The sequence below is a fragment of the Vulpes lagopus genome, chromosome 8 (genome assembly GCF_018345385.1).
Source record: "Vulpes lagopus strain Blue_001 chromosome 8, ASM1834538v1, whole genome shotgun sequence".
Lineage (NCBI taxonomy): Eukaryota > Metazoa > Chordata > Mammalia > Carnivora > Canidae > Vulpes > Vulpes lagopus.
Genome location: NC_054831.1, coordinates 81858971 through 81878114, shown reverse-complemented (window position 1 = coordinate 81878114; position 19144 = coordinate 81858971).

Here is a 19144-nt window from a genome sequence, read left to right as displayed (position 1 = left end):
AGCATCTCCCTTCTCCCTGGTGAGTGAACTCATCACACTTTGGAGTGGGAGAGAAACCATTTTTCCTTCTTCCCAGGTTCTCCTCACCTCGGTAGAGTGCAGTTTATATTCCATGCTCTGATTACCTAGTAACAGGTATTCTTAGCTAACCTATTTTTAATTTGAAGATTAAAAAAAAATCCTTCTCCACAGAGCCGGGCTCTTAGGAGTCAAAAGTGCTATGACGTCCAAACGATTGTTCAGCGTTAGTTTTTAAGATGTCTAATTAGGAGCTCAACATTCAAGAGGCTAACATTTGTTGGGTTCCTTCCTTTGTACTCTCTTTCCTGAGGCAATGAAGTTCAGCTTCATGATGTACATATTAATAGAGGAGAGGCTGCAGGATTTAAAGTACATGTATAAGAAAACATATGTTGGATGTCTTCCCAAAAAACTATCCCACAGAAATGCATGAGGCAGAAAACGCCCCTGTCTTCCCCCCTCGTTTCTGCAGCCATCGCCTCGTTCACACCCGGCGAAGGGGAGGAAACAGTCCATCTACGAAAGGACAGGTGAGCCTGTCGCCTTTCATCCCTCCATCAGGACTTTGAGTCCAGGGACTCCTTCTTTTCCCAATGTCACGTTTCTCTGTTGGGTCCCTTCTATAGCAGGTACTTGCTTTAAAATATCCCTTTCTAAACACACAAACCCCTGTCCTCTCCCTGAATGCCAGAGTCATCACACAACTGCCTCCTTGCTAGTTCGCCCTGTCTCTTAGTACCTGTTCACGTCGAACGTGTCTACACCTGAGCTTCTGATCTTTCCCCCCAGACTGGGGTCCCTTTCGCTCACCACTCAGATCATGGCAGTTGTGTTTCTCAGGTGGGTAGGCTAAGAGCCTTCAGTGTGTCCAACAATTTATTTCCCCTTGTCTTCATGACATGTAATCTCTTGGGAGGTCGCATAGGGTCACATTTGCCCCTTCTTGTTCCACCTCCATGAGCCAAACCATCACCATCTGTTTAGCAGCCCTGTGCTTCATTTCAATAGTCTGGTGACTGGAACCCACATGGCTGCCTCCCACAGTCTGCTCCCAACATTGTGGCCACAGTGTCTGTAGAGCTGAAGAGTCCCTACCTCTGCCCAAACATCCCAGGGGCTCCCATCCCTCTCTGAGTAAAAGCCAGTCTCTCTACGGTGACCGACAAGACCTTGCTCCTCTCTGAATTCCTCTGGAACATGTCTTGTCCCAATGCCCCCCACTCAGCCACCGTCCTCCTGCCATTTTTCAACTACGCTATCCACACAGCACATCAGGTTCTCCAGACCTTCCGTGAAGACTTCCCTCCTGTTACTGCACAGCTACTCCTTCAACTACCTACAGTCTGAGCTCAAAAGCTGCCTCATCTTCACACCACCCTCACCCCTGGCATTCACTTTTCCCTCTCTGCCTTCTTCTTTGCTGTTGCCACTCATCACGGTTTGTCTCGCTGACTTTTTACATGTTTATATTTCTTACTGTCTCTGCCTCCAAACAAAATGGAAGCTTCGTGTGTGCAGAGAAAATATATTTGAATTTTCTCAATTTAGGAGCATTTTGTTTTTAGAACAGGGTCCCATATTCACTGAATATTTTTGTATTACTGATAACTATGGTAAAGCTATAAGGACTTACTTAAATGAACAAATAATCTTCACTATGGATCTACAAAGTCAAACAAAGATAGTGCTAATTTTTCTATACGATGGACATCATCTTCAGTTGGTTGTAACTGGAAAACACCTGCTTTTGACTTGTATGTTTTAGATACATATTTCATGCTATTATATTTATTAATACTTAGCTTCTTCTTAAATCCACAGTTTCTACAAACTCTTCCTATTCCACGTTTCAGTGTATCTGCAATTTTGTGCAGATAGTTTTTATATTAAGACACTCCAAAAAAAAATCAACTCCTGAAAAAACTCATTTTAAGGTCACATAAGCTGCCCAGGACAACAATGTCCAGGTTTCAAACAATTGGAAGGGATTTAATCCGGTGGCTGACGATGCAGTTTCCAGAGCACCCTTCAAGGAGCAAGACAACAGCTGTGAAATCTTGGAGTCTCTCCCCTCTCCTCTATGACACCTTGATAAGGCAATTATAGCATAATTACCTTAACAAGTGGCATTACAGGAAATTATTGTCATTCTCCTGTTAAAATAACACATAATCATCGGCAAGTGAATTCTAGAATCCCCAATCAGCATCTCATTACCTGCAGTTGGCTCTGAAATAAGCGCAATTGGTGGGCAGTAACTGACAAGATACTTGAAAGGGGAAAATACGAAAGAGGACAGTCTGCAAAATCAACAGGGAGACAACCACGTTAACCCCCAGTGATCAAATTTGCAGTTAAGCGGCAACGTTTACTGGTCTTTAGGAAATGAGGCAAACCCGGCATCTTCTTTGTTTTCCACGATGACGTTTGCTTCCCCGTCCTGCCATCTTGATGTTTTCCGAGACAGGTCCTGTCCTTCCGCAAAGCAGCAAAGTGTGAAGTGATGTTCTGTAAAAGGCACCGTCCTCGGGGCATGCCGCTCAATAAAAAGCCTGCATTTAAGCCATCCGCTCTTGATACCATCATCTGCTTGCAAATATTGCTCTATTTTCACAACCAGAGAAAATACTTTAAAACAAGTCCTTTTAAACCATCCTAGGTTCCTCAAAACCTACATTTTTCACAAGGATCTCGAAGCAAAGCAATGAGATTGACAGAAAAGCCTGAAGAGGTTCCACTGGAAGCTTGAAAGTTTATTTAAGGTCAAAAGATACCAGAACTTATGGAAATGTCCACAGAAGGTGGGAGATAAGTCTTTCTCTTCCTTATTTCTTCATCAATGTTTTTTAAGTCCTTATGAATAGTGGATGCAGACTTGGTGGTTGAGGGTGATATGGCCTGAAAACATTCATTTTGGAGCAATCTAATAGGATATGAGCTCAAATAAGCACAACACTGAGGTGGGCACTTGATGGGATGAGCACTGGGTGTTATTCTATATGTTGGCAAGTTGAACACCAATAAAAAATACATTTATAAAAAAAATAAGCACAACAGAAGGCATTTTACTTCCTGGAACAGTTGTGTGGTTTACACGAACTTTCCTTTCTTTTTTTTTTTTTTTTTTTTTACTTTCCTTTCTTATTCTGTTTTTTGTAGCTATATTAATTCCCCCTTCATTCACTAACTTTTTTTAAAGATTTTATTTATTTATTCATGAGAGACACAGAGAGGCAGAGACACAGGCAGAGGGAGAAGCAGGCTCCCTGCGGGGAGACTTATGGGGGACTTGATTCCAGGACCCCAGGATCAGATGCTCAATCACTGAGCCACTCAGGTGCCCCTAATCACTAACTTTTATAGGAAGTGGAAAAAAAAAATAAATAAATATAAAAAAAAAAGGAAGTGGAAGAGAAGAATCAAGAGATATGTAAGTTGGAGTAGATACAACTTGGAGAACCTCTGGCTTTGGGTAAGCATGGGCTCAGAAAACAGGTGAATAATGTTCCCGTAAGAGAGCATGGGAATATCCAAGGACAGGAGCAGTTGTAGGGAGAAGATAATTTCATGTGGGGAGCTGTTTAGTATAAAGAACCCTTGGGAAAAAAAAAATAAAAAAAAATAAAGAACCCTTGGGACCTCAAGGAAAGATGCCGATGGGCCACTCTACAGAGACTTTTGGGCTGAAGACACTAATCTGGAAATGGTATTCACATAAATAGCAACTTAAGTCATTGATTGTTTAGAAAGGCTTTCTGGGAAAATTAGAGAAAATGAGAAGAGAATGGCATCAGGATTGTACATTGTACATTCATTGAACGCTTATCACTGAGTGAGAACCAAACACCGTGGTATGTCTACATGGACCAGCATGGTAACGTGTGCGTTGGACTTGGCCAGCACAGGGTATCTGTGACCTTGACAACACAAATATGGGTGGTTGAGGGGTTGGGAGTGCAGAGGCATCCTGGGAGCACGTGCAGGAGAGGAGGTGAGATTGAAATATTGGGTTCTTCTTGAAACACCCCTTAGAAACACATAGACTGGTTGAAATAGTGCAGTCAGTAGAGAAAAGAGGAAGCAAATGAAAATGAACAGGACTGTATCTCTTAGCATATAATTGAAGCTCAGCACTTGGGGAATCCGTGTATATTCTCTTTTGCACGAAAGGATCATGATGTACTAACTTTTTTGGAGTCTTCCTTATCAATTTAGCAATAACACACAATGCTTTTCCATATTATTAAACATTTATTTGTTTCTTTAATTTTGCTTCTTTTCCACCCAATGAGGTGTGCCAGGGCAGGAGGAAGACCGTCCCGGTCATGTACTTCCTGCATTGAATCGTGTATTGGAATAGCTGGAGAACACGTTTTGCTGCTAAAAGAAAATGTTTGAACTATCATTCAGGAGGCATATAAATAGCTGATTTTATATCCTATCATATACGTGTACATGTATTACTTGATAAATTCACTTCTTCAAAGTTTTGTGTTTTTTTCCTACTTATACATTTTTATGTCATTAAATAACACCTCCCAGAGCATGTTGGTGAAAGTAACCCCAGATATGTTGCAGGATCTGTTTAGTTGTTACTTTACTTAGTGATTTCCCATCTATGGTGCTGTGCTTTTCTTTTTAATATTTTGAGAGATTCTCACTTGAGGATTAAACCAGTTCCGTAAAAGAAGCTGGAAGTCTTCCCCACTTTTCCACTGATGTGTCATAGTTTGTATCATGTGGAAATCACAATTTCTTAGAAAGGTTAAAGGAACCGACCTGGCATAGCAATCTGAGAAGGAATTCAAGGGCAGAGCTATTCTTACATGAAATCTCTGATGTTTTTTTCAATATTTTCTTTTTGGTTTTCTTTTTCAGATTTTCTGCTTTTCTGCAATAATTCCACTATGCAGATCTTTTCCAGGAAAAAAAAAACATGCATTTTACATAAATTATGTTCATAACCATAGAGTTCTCCAGTGTGTGTTCATGTTTGTACAGGCAGGTGGGACGTCCTTAACATGGCGGATTCAAACACCAGACCTGCGGGTCCAGTGCGGTTTGCATCTCTAGGTCAGGTGCCCTCAACTCCGTGTGTCTGGGTCCTCGTCTTTAGGCCCCGATGGCCATGGCAGTGAGATCACAGGATTGTGGTGAGGACTAGTGTGGTAATGCATGCACAGCACTGAGCCGTGCCCTGTACGTACACCACCCTTCCAGTAAACATGACTTGTCAGTCCCATCAGGATGGCCTCAAGGGGCTTGATGACATGCTTGCTCTCGTTGCCAGATGTAGGCCCGAGTATCTTGCCTGTTCCATGTGTACATGCAGGCTTGGGTTGTCTTCCAAAGGAAGGTCCCCAGGCTATTTGAAAAAAGAAACTTGCAAAAGGTAACACAAAAACAAGAGCAACAATGGAAAGCATAAATTCCCAAAAGCATATTGAAAGCCGTAAGCCTAACTTGTACGTGTGCACCCATCGATGTATTTGTCAGATTCTATTGTGTTTCCAGTACTTTCAAAGTCCCTCAATAATCCCTACGTGGTTCTCTTTTTCTGTCGTACATGCCACGGAAAATACCCTCCCATTGACTTGGGTATTTTCACTGTATCTGTGCAGCTTCAGAAAGAATCTGGCCGAGTGGGGAAAAAAATTAGAGAGGGAGACAAACCATGAGAGACCCCTAACTCTGGGATACACACAAAGGGTTGCAGAAAGGAAGGTGGGTGGGGGGGATGGGGTGATTGGGTGATGGGCCCTGAGGAGGCCACGTGATGGGATGAGCACTGGGGGGTAGACTATATGTTGGCAAGTTGAATATGAACAAAAAAAATTATTTTAAAAAAATAAAGATAATACCCCCCCCCATTTCCATTTGAAGAGACGGTCATTGTGGGGGCTGATTCCAGTTATATTCTGTCAAAAGACGTGGTTACGTGCCCACGGACCATTGCCACAGCCAGGGCGGGCACATACAGAGCAAGCTCTCACCTCCTCAATAAACAGGTTGGGCCTTCCTGGGTGTTGGGCCCCGCTGCAGGGGGCCGGGCTGCAAACGTGGAGAGGAGAGGTCGCAGGTGCCTGAATGCTGTGTGGGGGCCAGGGTTTCTCGGCAAGCGACTTGAGGCAGAAGAGGTGTTTGAACTCCGAAGCCTCCACAACCGCTCCTGTGACCCTTCGGCCTTATCAGAGAAGGGAAATATCTGGGCGTACGCCCAAGGTCATGGGCTGGGGTGCAGGGAAGAGGTTGCCTGACCTTGTCTCTGATCACGATGCGCTGTGCTGTCCTCCCGGCCTTACAGGAGCAGCCGCTGGCTAAGCATTGATTAAACCCACTTTCTGAAAAGGCCCACGGAGCGCCCCCCATCCCGTGGTCTCCTGGAGAGCCACCCGAGAGTCACAGCACACCTGCCCGGATGCTTCGGGTACAGAACCAGGCTATCGCACAAGCTGTTGGTTTTGTGATTTGGCTGATTAATAGAAAACAGCCAGCCCGCAGTGGAATGCACCTGCGATCGCGCCTCGGGACGCATGGCCAGGCTCAGATCCCTACCTGGGCCCTCAGCCACACGGGCGGACGGCCCGGCCTGGTCCAGGATGCGAGGCCCAGCAGGTGCCCAGCAGGTGTGGCCCGGCAGGTGTGGCCCGGCAGGTGTGGCCCGGCAGGTGGGCCTGCACGGCCCTGGGCCCTCTCCTCCCTCGCGGAGCCCGCCTCTTACACAGGGACTTGCCCTGATCCACTTCGGTAAACCTCGAGGCCCAGGCTCCTGGGGCTGCGGCCGCCCAGCTCCGCCTGCGACCCGGTGGTCACACCCGGCTCTGACTCGGGAGCACACAGAGCCCACGGGCTGCGGTCTCTGGGTCCCTCCCCCGCGTTAACCCTCCACGCTGGTGACTGCTTGCTCCCCACCTGCTCCCTGCAGCCTCTGCAACATGGTTCTAGATTGATGAGGTGAGGAGGGATGTGCTACTTTGCTACTTTGTGGACCCCCTTGAACCTTCAAGGTTCGCGGGAGGGGTATGTGTTCAAATTCAGCGTCAGCCATCCAGAGGTTCTGTTGTAGAGGAACTGGTTCCTTGGTTAAAATAAAACCACCGCCTCACATGAGGAGTGAGTCAGCAAAACCTCTTAGGTAATTCTGGTAATTCTGGTAAGAAATTCTAATTTCTTTTTAGGTTTTCACATTTTCAATCTCTCTTCTCTAAATATGTGCAAAATCCTCTCTCTTCTATTCCTTTCTCTTTTTTTAAGATTTTATTCGTTCACTGGGCAGAAAGGGAGATTAGAAACAGCGGGGAGGGGTGGGGGGAGAGGGAAGAGCAAGGTCCCTCGGGGAGCCTGATGCAGGGCTCGATCCCAGGACCCCGGGCAGATGCAGACGCTTAAACAGCTGAACCACTCAGGTACCCCTGTTTCCTTTGTTTTATATGAAACAAGCTCTTCAATTAGAAATGAGGCAAACTCAACAGATGGAAATCCACCTGAAGCAAACAAAAATAAAGGGATTGCTAAGATGCTTAGATCTGATTCTACAAAAATTACACTTTGGTTTCCCAGGACTGATAGTCTGTGGGCCCACTCGCGGCTGCTTCTCCTCCCACCCTACTATCAGCACCCACAGGTGGGGCCATCCTAGACACCAGAGACAGTCTCTAGGATGTTTAAGGCCTTCCTCTTTGTGGGAACAAAATGCTCTAGTGCACTCTGACTTCTTCTGTTGGAAGACATACCAGCCACACAGAGAAAATCATAAATGAAGACGCAGCATCGACCTTTTGAATAAATTTGTACAAAGTCTCTGAAAAAAAAAAAAGTACAATTCATGTCTTCTGTGCCCCGAAGAGGAAAATCCTAAAGGAGGTGTTCATCCAGGTGGAGAAACAACCGCCCCTCCAATGCCACCGACAGGACAGACGTCCTCACAGGGACCTCACCGCTCCCCGCCTGTGGGCTCCGGGGTCCGCTGCGGGCCCTTCCTGGGAATCTGCTCCTCGCATCTGCTGTGAGCAGACGCTCACTGGCATCAGCAATGTCCTTCCTTGACGGTAAGTTTGCCTGGTGTTTACAGAAGGGGAACCTCATGAAATCCTCTCCTTGAAGATCTCGAGGATGGATGATCACCCAATTGGCACATATCTTTAAAATCCTAAAATTCCGTAAAGTCTTGGAAACAACACCTTGGTAATTGTATTCAACGACTGGTTATTTGGAAGAGAACAGGACATTGTAAATGTAGCCAAGATCTGAGAGGGGGGGGGAAAGGGGGTCACAGCCGACTGTGCTAAACCCCGATGGAGAAATGCACGGTGGCCTCCCTCCGGGCCGGTGCCCTGGCTCCAGGCCTCTTCCCACCGCAGAGACAGACCCGGGGGCCACGCACCCAGCAGGACTCCCCGCTGCACCCAGAACTGCCGAGTCTGGACCCACCCAGGCACACGCGCTGCCTGGACCTCTGGCCGGCACCTTGTGGAAATGCAGGACACGTCGCATTTTGCACTCTCATCGACGCTCTTAGCACGCCAGTTTCTGCCTCAGACCGTTTTCTAGAGAACCTGGTATAAGAAAGTAATATTTTTTTGCAACAGTTTCATCCGTCAAAGAAAAACAGGTCTTTTGAAAAAGTATGTGAAATTAGCCCGAACTTATTAAATGGAATACCAAAGCATGCACTTCAGAATTTCTGAAGTTTTTCCCACACAACGTGCACTTTGAAAAGACATGTGAACCATTCAAGCACTTTATTAGTCTCTTGTTACCCGTGATGAGCCAATATTTACCATATAATTATTTACAGCTTTGCTAATAATATGGGAACTAATAAAAATCTTTGTGTAGGCAGAGTAATTACGTTGGGTCACCTTGAAGATTATATTATTAGTTGGCCTCCAGCAGGTGTTCATTTCATCTGATTTATATCATTTTTACTTATGTCTGTTACATTTCATCAAAGCATAGTAATTATGTAAATAGCAAAGTAAATTCTGCAGAATATCATAAAATGATAATCATAGGCTTGGTGAACATATGAATAAGGTACCAGTCCTCTATTTTCATGGTACAATAAATAAATATCTGAGAACTGTTCCCCATAAGTTGTAGAACAAAGACATTGGTAAATGCTAAAGGCACAATACGTATAAATAGAAAATAGAATTTATTATTCTGCTCACTCGAAAAATAAATTGTTCGATTTATCAATATAAAATCATTAGATTTAACCACTTACTTATCTAGGATGTGTGAAAGAAATATTTTTCTTGGGCTTGATTTAAAATTATCAGCTATGATTTTGCATGCTCTTCTTATTCTCATCGTTCAATGACAAAAGTAACGCATTTCCAGGAGCCAACAACTATTACACAATCCCGGAGAAATAAAACTTGCTACAGATGAGGCGCACATTGCATTACATCTCAGATTTAACTTTTGCACTCTATTGTCAGCAATATATTCTGATGTCGATACAGAAGATTTTCCGTTTGTATACATATAAACAGGTTTTAATTCGATTGTTTTATTTTTACGGCGGGTGGTTTCCGAATGCATCAAGCCTTGGTCATCTAGTGAAACCGGGAAATAAGATCATCACGTAGAATGTCACCCAGATTTTTGTAAGTATTATTTTCATTCAGAAAATCAACAATTCCATGAAAAATAGAACTAGATTAGAACCATGGGGGATAAATGTCTTGCTGTTAAAATCACCCAATCTATGGTATTTTTATTATGGCAACCTGAACTAAGGTAAGCTCCTATTATTTTTATGGTGTATTATAATTACATTTGCTTGTACCTTATGACCACATAAGGTGCTAAGTGAATTGTAAGCTCCTCCAAGACTGTCCAATGGAAAACAGATTGTAAATCATTGTTATTAAGTTAGTCAACGCATAGATTTGTTTCCATTATCAACAGATCACTCATGAGACAAGACAAAAAATGAAATATCTCCTCCTTCAATCTGCCTTCCTCCTTCTCACTACGTTATAAAACAACAGTAAGCGGTTTTTTTGAAAGTGCCAAATTCAAGGAGTATTTCATGTTCCACTTGATATTTTTTTTTCTTATTGGTATTCTTAAGTCCTGTCGCTCGCTGAACCCCAACGAGATATTAATAATTCCAAAGAATCTTCATCTGCCTGGCAAATGCTTGGATGTGTTGCATCGTGAGCGTAAACGTCCAGATCCAGACCTCCTTTCCTCAACATCAGTGGACATGTGGAAAGATTTGGGTAGAAAAAAAAAAAGAACTCCAATTTTTACAGAGTCTCAAAAAATATTTTCAGTTCTTCCTTTCCTGGAAAATACAGTCCAATTTCAGACTTGCTTTCAACTGACACACCACGACCTCACCTGCTGTTCAGATGCCATTTCATCTTTTTCCTTTCCTTCCGCAAGAGCTTTAGCAGAATTAAGCTACCTTTTCCACTTATACGCTAGAAATCCTCCTTATGTCTGAGTTGACATTTAAAATATTTAATAGGAGAAGGTACTCAGGGAACCGGCAAGCAGGACAGACACCCTAGGAAGCCAGAGTGGGAAGGCGAAAAGATTGTAGGCCCAGCTGTATCTACTGTGGGTCTCCGCCGGGAGATGTTTAGCCATCTCTTCCTTGCAGTTCTGGTTTGAGGCTGTTTGTAACCACCTCCCACCTTCCACACATTGAGTCTGAACCCCCAAGGTGACAGTGTTAGGAGGGGAAGCCCATGGGGTGATGAGGTCCATGGGGTAGAGCCCCGGTGTGGGATAGTGTTCTCCTAAAAGGGGCCCCAGGGAGCCCCCTCGCCCCTTCCCCACACGAGGACACAGTGAGAAGATCCCGTCTGTGAACTGGGAAACGGAGTCTCACCAGTCACAGAATCTTCCAGCACCTGGATCTTGGATTCCCAGCCCCCAAAGCTGTGGGGGATAAACGTCTTGCTGTTAAAATCACCCAATCTATGGTATTTTTATTATGGCAACCTGAGCTAAGATAAGCTCCTATTATTTTTATGGTGTATTATAATTACATTTGCTTGTACCTTATGACAACAAGTGAATTGTAAACTCCTCCAAGACTTAATACACACCTATTTTTACAACACCTAATACATCTGAAATATGAGAGACAGACAAAAAATAAAAGAGAGAGAGAAAAAAAGAACATCTTACATGAATATTTGCTAAGTGAATAGACTGAGTTTCCTCTAGAAAACGTCATTGAGATTTTGGCGGCAATTGCCACGGTTAGGAGAGGCGGAGTCAGGTTGGATGAGACAGTCCAGTGCTTCAATGCTATGAATTCTGAGGAAAAATTCATCAAAACAGTGACTCGGTGTCCTGAAAGAAAATGAGCTAGCATCATTCTGTTCTCTGACATGGAAGACACCGTGTGGGGACACCATCGGACGTTCAGAACCAGGTACGCTGACATGAGCACTTCAGGGACTTAACACAGCACCCACGGACTCTTCTCTGCCGGGGTGATTTTGTTTAGCCATAAATCCAGTCTTTGAATTTTTTAATTAAACTCCAAACATTAAATGTGTGCCACGTAGTTACAGACAGGATAGGCATTTCCACAAAACCAAGGAATACCAGGGAAGGAGAAACATTCCCTCATTGCTCATTTCCTTCCAGGGTGGGACATTGTCCCAAATCCCAGTGATGGAGCCTGTGTCCCTTTCTGTCTTTGGGCATAATGATCGTTGATCAGGTTTACGTGGTCTAAGAGCTTGAGGAGACAGGACTGGGGAGACGCGAACTTGAGTCACCAACACGCAGACGCCAACGTCACCCAAAGCAGGTGGACCTCCCGGCACACTGCTCCTGCCCGGTGACCAGAGATGCACCTGCAAGGGATGAGTTGGAGCTTTTGTTTCGTGGTGATGAAATACTCTGGAACTCGATGTGTGTGATTGCATAATATTAGAAGTTACGGAGTCCCACGAGATTGTTTTAGATCGTGGTTTGGGGAACAGTGGATGGTGAAGTGGGAGTACGAGGGGCCCGCGCTCTCGTGCGCACACCGGGGAGAGGAGGCGTCTGCGAGCCCGGGGGCGCTCCCGCTGGGCTCCCGCTAGGCAGCATCTAGATCTCCAGCCGTGGGCTCGTGAACCGTGAGAGGTGCCTGGCTGCTGGGCCAGCCTCCTGTCCGTGGCACCACCGAAACCCCTGGAAATGATGCATAAAACAAGCAAACGAAGACTCCGAAGGGTAAGAAAAGGCAGAGAATGGGCGAGGGATCTTCAGACCCAAAGAGAAACGCGGTGGTGACCCCTGGACTCTCCTGTTGCCTCACACATTCCAGACGTGTTGCTGAGGAAGCCACAGCCCAGAAACACCAATGGGTACAAACAAAAAAAGAGGATCAAAAACCTGGAAATGAGCAGCCTACCGAGACAATGATGGTGACAGGCAGGACAAGCCCCGAGAGAGGGCCGTGGCTGCCAAGGATGAGGTCCAAGCTGCGAGGGGCCCCAGCACGCACCTGCTGCCAGCAGAGCAGAAGTCACACAACCAAGGCCTGGTGGGGCAGAAGATACGGGGTCCCTCACACAGCGTGCCAGCCCCTCGGGAAAACAATTTGGCCCAGATTCTTACAAAAGTGACCGTGTCATGGGCCGATGAGCCAGCATTTGCACTCCTGGGATTTCTTTCAGAGCAACAAGACTTTTGTTTCACTTAAAAATAAAAATGTGTCATGTCTTTGCAGTGGCTTCATGTTCACAATCAAACCCTAGAACAACCCAGACGTCCTCCCACAGGTGACCAGGCGCAGTAGTCCACTCGCCGCGTGGAGCATCACTCAGCACCAGAAAGGAAATGACCCCTAACACGCCAGGAACCTGGACGAAACCGGGAGGTGCTGAGGGATGAAAAAGCCAATCCCGAGGGGGGCCGACTGCATGACGCTGTTTCCATAACATCCTTAGAATGATGCTGTTGTAGAAGGGGAGAACAGATGAGGGGGTGTTGGGTTAAGGAATGCAGGGCAGGGCAGGGGGCAAGGGGGGCAGAGGGAAAGAGAGTGTGTCCAGACGGCGACACGGGGATGTTTGCCAGGATGGAAAAGTGTACCTTGACTGTATCACGATCAGCGTCTGGGTTGTGATGCTTATTGCGCCATAGATTTGTAAGGTGTTGTCACTGGGGAAAATCAGGAGACGGATACTCTATAACCACAGGTGAATCAACAATGATCACAAAATAAAAAGTCTTATTTAAAATATTCTTGCTGGGGATCCCTGGGTGGCTCAGCGGTTTGGCACCTGCATTTGGCCCAGGGTGCCATCTTGGAGTCCCAGGATCGAGTCCCGCGTCGGGGTCCCGCATCGGGGTCCCTGCATGGAGCCTGCTTCTCCCTCTGCCTGTGTCTCTGCCTCTCTCTCTGTGTCTCTCATGAATAGATAAATAAAATCTTTAAAAAACAAAAATAAAATAAAATATTCTTGCTTTAAGTTCCCAGTCGTTTCAAGTTGTTTCCATATAAAAACACTGGAATGCTGACTCTTAACTCTAGGAAGCAAACTGAGGGTGGCTGGAGGGGGGATGTGGTAACCAGAGAACGGGCATGATGGAGGGCACGTATTACCTGCAATGATGAACTGTTGAACTCTACATCTGAAACCAGTGATGTACTATATGTTGGCTAATTGAATTAAAACAACAACAACAACTCTGGAAGGCCGAAGAAGTAGGTGGCACAAGCTGACAAGACATGGAGCCTGGCCCGTCCCCTGGCACAAAGCCCGTGAGTCCTCCTATCACCACCTGGTAGAGTAGGTAGTGACATTCAAGTGCAATTGATGCATTAAAAAAAAAAAAAGTCACAGTAAGATGATGGAGAGCAGACGCATCTGAGTAGGCAGACCGGGGTGTCTGGCTTGGGTGGGCGCACAGGTGAATGCCCCACCTTCCCGTCAGGAGCCTGGGTGCTGCTCTCCTCTTCCAGTGCTGGCTCTGTCACTGAGGCTGTGTCCCCTGCGTGCTAGAGAAGGGGGCACAGGAGGGCGACAGACAGGGCAGCCAGTGGCTGGACGGAAGGAGCCAGATGAGGACAGACACACTGCATAGTCAGTGGTCGCCTCAGACAGATGTGCACGAGGCTCCAGGCCTCAGACAGGAGACAGAGCCTGGCTGCAGGTGTGCACATGACACCCAACGGGGTCAGCACACCACACCTGGAAACCAGCCAGGGGCCACTCTTTCTGAGTTACACGAGCCTTTCTGGCTCTGGGAGCCACAACCTCTATCACAGTGGTTGTTCCAGAAGCAACACCATTTACCATCTTGTGATTTTTACCTTTGATGGGCAAATTGCGATGTTAGTTCACACAGGATGCCTTCCGAAGGCCCCCATGCTGCAGAAACTTCTAGAAGCGCATCCGTGTGAGGAAGCTTCCCATACCTTCCTTATTCCAGCATGTTCCTTCTCAAGGCCTCTGCTGGCTGCCCAAGGTCGCAAGCTCATGGGAAGTGGGGACAAGTGGAAATTCTGGAATGTAGGAGCACATGGACACAACGTGGGAGTCATTGACTTCCCGAGTCTCATGGGTATTTTCATGCATAACAAGGTAGATTCCAGAGGAGACATAAGATCTTATTTCATCCTCTGTCTATAAGGCAAAGAGAACTGTTCTGCATTATTTACCCGGGTGTGGATTCATGCTAGGACCTCTTCCAGCAGTGTGGAATGTCCTTGGGTGGAAAACTGGGGATACAGATATGGGGGGGTGTCCCATCCAGTCTCTGGCAGGATGTTCACCTGGGTTTGAAGTGGACAGATGATTCTGGGCCCTTGTGGGTCACCTCCATGCACGGCAGGAAAAGTAACCCTCTAGTCATACCGTGTGCACCTCTACGGGAAGGCTCCAGACTGTGCAGAGCCCTGCGACCTCAGCACATTGTTCAGACTCTGCTCGTCAAAGACACCCCTTTGTGCTTCATCCCCTGCACATCCTGCAGCCTCCCTCAGTGCCTAGCACTTGGGGTGCTCCTGTCTCTGTGAGTCCAGAGAGAAAATGAATCTGAAAAAGGAACTGGGAGAAGCAGAACTCATCCCGTTATCCTCACTCAAAGGCCACCACCTTTCCTTCACCAGCAAAGACCTGAATTTCTTTCTTTCATCTGCTAAGAAAAGAGAGAATAAGGATTGCATCAAACAATCAGGCAGAAATGTTCATTGAAAAAACAAAACCCAGGAGAAGATAGCGATCTTGTTGCCTGTGTTCCAGAATTTCCACTTTTTCCTGTCAACACATGGTGGGCTGCAGGGGACGAAACTGTCCTCCACCACTGTGTTAGCTCTTTTCCCTACAGGGGGGTGGGCACCCCGTGGTCGGGCGCCGTGGCCGCCGTGGTCACCATGGTCACCGGCCCAGAACTCCTGGCGGCACAGCAATCTCAGCCCCAACAGCTGAGCCCTTCCTGCCGTGGGCCAAGTGCACCTACCCGCGTCTCACTGTGGACATGATGGGGCATTTTGATGAGAGAAATTCAGCCACCCAGATGAGCAAGAAAAAAATCTTTCTAAAATATTTCCAACTTTGATCTACTTCTATTTTAATGCATTTGGAATGACCAAACCTGGTGGCCTCACTGGCAGAGGTGTTCTGAGATCTTCAATGACGCCTGCCTGTTTCGTAGGCTTCTGAGAACCATGTAATGAGAACCACAAATGAAGAGAGGTCCAAACAAAATGTGTGCATACAGAGCACTTGGCAAGACTCAAATCAAGCTGTTTTACACAGTTTTTTTTTTTTAAGATTTTATTTACTTATTCATGAGAGAAACACAGAGAGAGGCAGAGACACAGGCAGAGGGAGAAGCAGGTTCCATGCAGGGACCCCGATGCGGAACTCAATCCCAGGACCCTGGGGTCATGCCCTGAGCCGAAGGCAGACGTTCAATTGCTGAGCCACCCAGGTACCCCATGTTTTTCACAATTTAAAGGCAAAGGAGGAGAAAACCCCCCGAGCCCTGCGAAGTAAGTCTGCACATGCATGTAACCGAGGCCACTCCCAAACACACCGGGCGGAGATTGGCAAAATCCTAATTTTATTACCCAGAACTAGGGTTGCACGGTGGTTGAGAGAGAATGTCATTAGCTTTGTCTTCTCAATTTTTCACATACGGGAAGGAGAAACTGTGAGAAATGTTGGTTTGGCCCCTTCACACTTAGGGTAAGGTCGTTGTTCTTGATGATTAAGCACTGTAATTACAGACCTTCCCCCACATCTGCTCCAATATTCAGAGACTCAAGACATCACATCATTACCTCTCTCTTCAGGTTGCTATACAAGAACACTTGACACGTCCTATTTCACCAACTTGAAATTTTAAAAATGAGGCCAAATAAATGTTAATATTAAAATAAAGAACTTCTCATATGCTTCCCACTTATTGCAAGATGGTTCTACTTCTCTGTCTGGGGCTCCAGAGCTGAGAATGGGGACTCATCCTGCAGGAAGGCACGCCTCCCCCAGAAGGTCCCTCCCCACCAGCTGTCACACCTTCCGTGGCAGGGTCAGCCTCTGCGTCCGCGGCAGAGACCCAGGAGCCATCAAGAGGGGAGACAGGAGATGGGCCTCCCCTCATGTCCATGGGCCTCACTGCCCCATTCCGTCACACAGGTGCACCCGACCTGGACATGCACACACCCTACCTCATGCTGGGGTGCAGGTGCTGCATCTACAACTAACCCTCCTCTGGGCAGTGAGGGTCCCCTCTTTCCTTGTGTGTCTCTGTGCTCTACCTGCTGAAGAATCACACAGACCATGAGGACACAGAGGCTCAGAGGAACCCTGAGCAGTTTACTCTCAATGACCACACATGTCTCTTGGCCTCCCCAGACTTGTCCATCTTGTCCCCAGTCCCATGGAAACCCCTTCCTCCTTAGACTCAAGCTCCAGCTAATCTCCTGCCCTTGGGATGACCTCTAAGAATACCCATTGTCTTGACTCCATGGTCGGAGGCACCCCCAAAGCTTGCTCACCTCTTTCTGTGCTCTCTGCTACAGGAGAGCACAGGTTTACCCACAGGCATGCCACTGACCCCTGTGCTGGGTACCCACTCTCTTCAGGAGACCTCAACTTATGCCAGTATTCACCCAACAGGGGTGAGGTCTGTATCCCCACTCACCTGGGTCCTATAGCACCTGGCTGGGCTTGGGGTCTTTGAACCAGCCCACATAAAACCAGCCTTCCCCCCCTTGGCTGTGAGCATGCTGAGAAGTAAAAGGGTGAGAAATCAAGGTGTCACTTGCATTGTTGATACAAGCCAGGACCAGTCGTAGGCAGATATTTCCCCAGTGCTGACTCATACTGGGAAAGGAATATGGTAAGACTCAGCATGACCTGATGATGTGTTTTAACATTTACTTACCACAGTCACGTGACCTAATGTTCTTATTCTTGCCACAGGGGAAAAATATGTTGATTATAGGAAAAAATAGTTAGGGATCCCTGGGTGGCGCAGTGGTTTGGTGCCTGCCTTTGGCCCAGGGCGTGATCCTGGAGACCCAGGATCGAATCCCACGTCGGGCTCCCGGTGCATGGAGCCTGCTTCTCCCTCTGCCTGTGTCTCTGCCTCTCTCTCTCTCTCTGTGACTATCATAAATAAATAAAAATTAAAATTAAAAAAAAAGGAAAAAATAGTTAAAAATAATACTGTACTGGGATGCCTGGGTGGCTCAGTGGTTGAGCATCTGCCTTTGGCTCAGGTCATGACCCCAGGGTCCTGGGATTGAGTCTGCATCGGGCTCCCTGCATGAAGCCTGCTTCTCCCTCTGCCTGTGTCTCTGCCTCTCTCTGTGTCTCTCATGAATAAATAAATAAAATCTTAAAAATAATAATTGTACTATTTTTAACTAATATCCTATACTTATCTTTGCCTCTCTTCCAGCATTGTATACAAGTTTGTTGGTCGCGATTCGGTTTATAATTCAATCCGGGAGTTTCATAATATATATTTTTTAAAAAGATCCTCACAGAAGTGAAGGTCGAACAGATACCACCCCAAGAGATAAGATACTGTATGTGTCAACCTGTAAAATCTCGGATTGCTCCTCCTGGACAGAGGCAGACAGTGTCATCCCTCAACTGGGCGAAAGAAAATGGCTTGAGGTTAGGGGTCAGCAATTATCTTGAAATCTAAGTTTAGAAAGAAGGATGCACGGATGTTGGGCAGCAGGTGGATTTTTTATTATTTTGGGTCCTGAGCACTTCCTTCCCTTTGAGGGTCGACTTTGGAGAGCTGGAGGCAAGGACCTGCCCACCGTGGCAGCCCGGGGCAGGATGCCCACTTGTCCTGGTGGTAGGGCATGGGCTAGACGTTTTTCTGACCAGACATCTTTCCTGTAATTTGGATCTTAGGGGATCAGTTAGAGGAAAGGAAGAGGGGACATTGAAAGATTACCTGCCCTGCCTCCCGTGGAGGGGGGACCGGTGGTAAGTGGCCGGAGGCGACACACTGACACGATGTCAGCAGCAGGTCAGACCCTAACCAAGAGGCTGGGAAGTTCCTTCTCTGCCTGAAGCATCGGAGCTGGGATGGGCAGTCTGCAACCCAAGAACTCAGCAATCAAGTCCGCTCGGGCTCCTGAGATGGGACAGGTCCCGGAGCAGGTGCATGTAAAAACCGAATAACCAGGAACCCCGGGTGATGCATGTAAAGGGCCAGTTATCTCCTTGACTGTCGCTGTGTGGCTTTGAAATCAGTACCAGGGCCTCAAAGGTTTTTGGATTAAACATCTTGATTCTGGTACTGACGTGTGCTTTATTGGTCTTTATCACTTTAAAGGTGGATGAGGGGAAGAAAATAGGTAGATACATCTTGCTTTGGTCAATGTATCATTAAGAAGAGAAAAATCATATTTTCCATGAAAAATTACATTGCTGACATCGACCTGTAGTGGTTTGATGTTGTATTTTATTATTCTTAAGTCAGGTAAATATTCGGAAAATAAAACACGTTTGTATTATTTTCCATAATGGCAGTAAGAATACTGAGAGTCAGTGATGTTTTCTGCGCACTTGAAAATAAGAGACTGTAATTGAAAATCTTGTTAAAAGTATAACATATTTTCCCATAGAATTAGTGAATAGCATGTTAAAACCCTGTAGGAATTCTCAGAAAACAA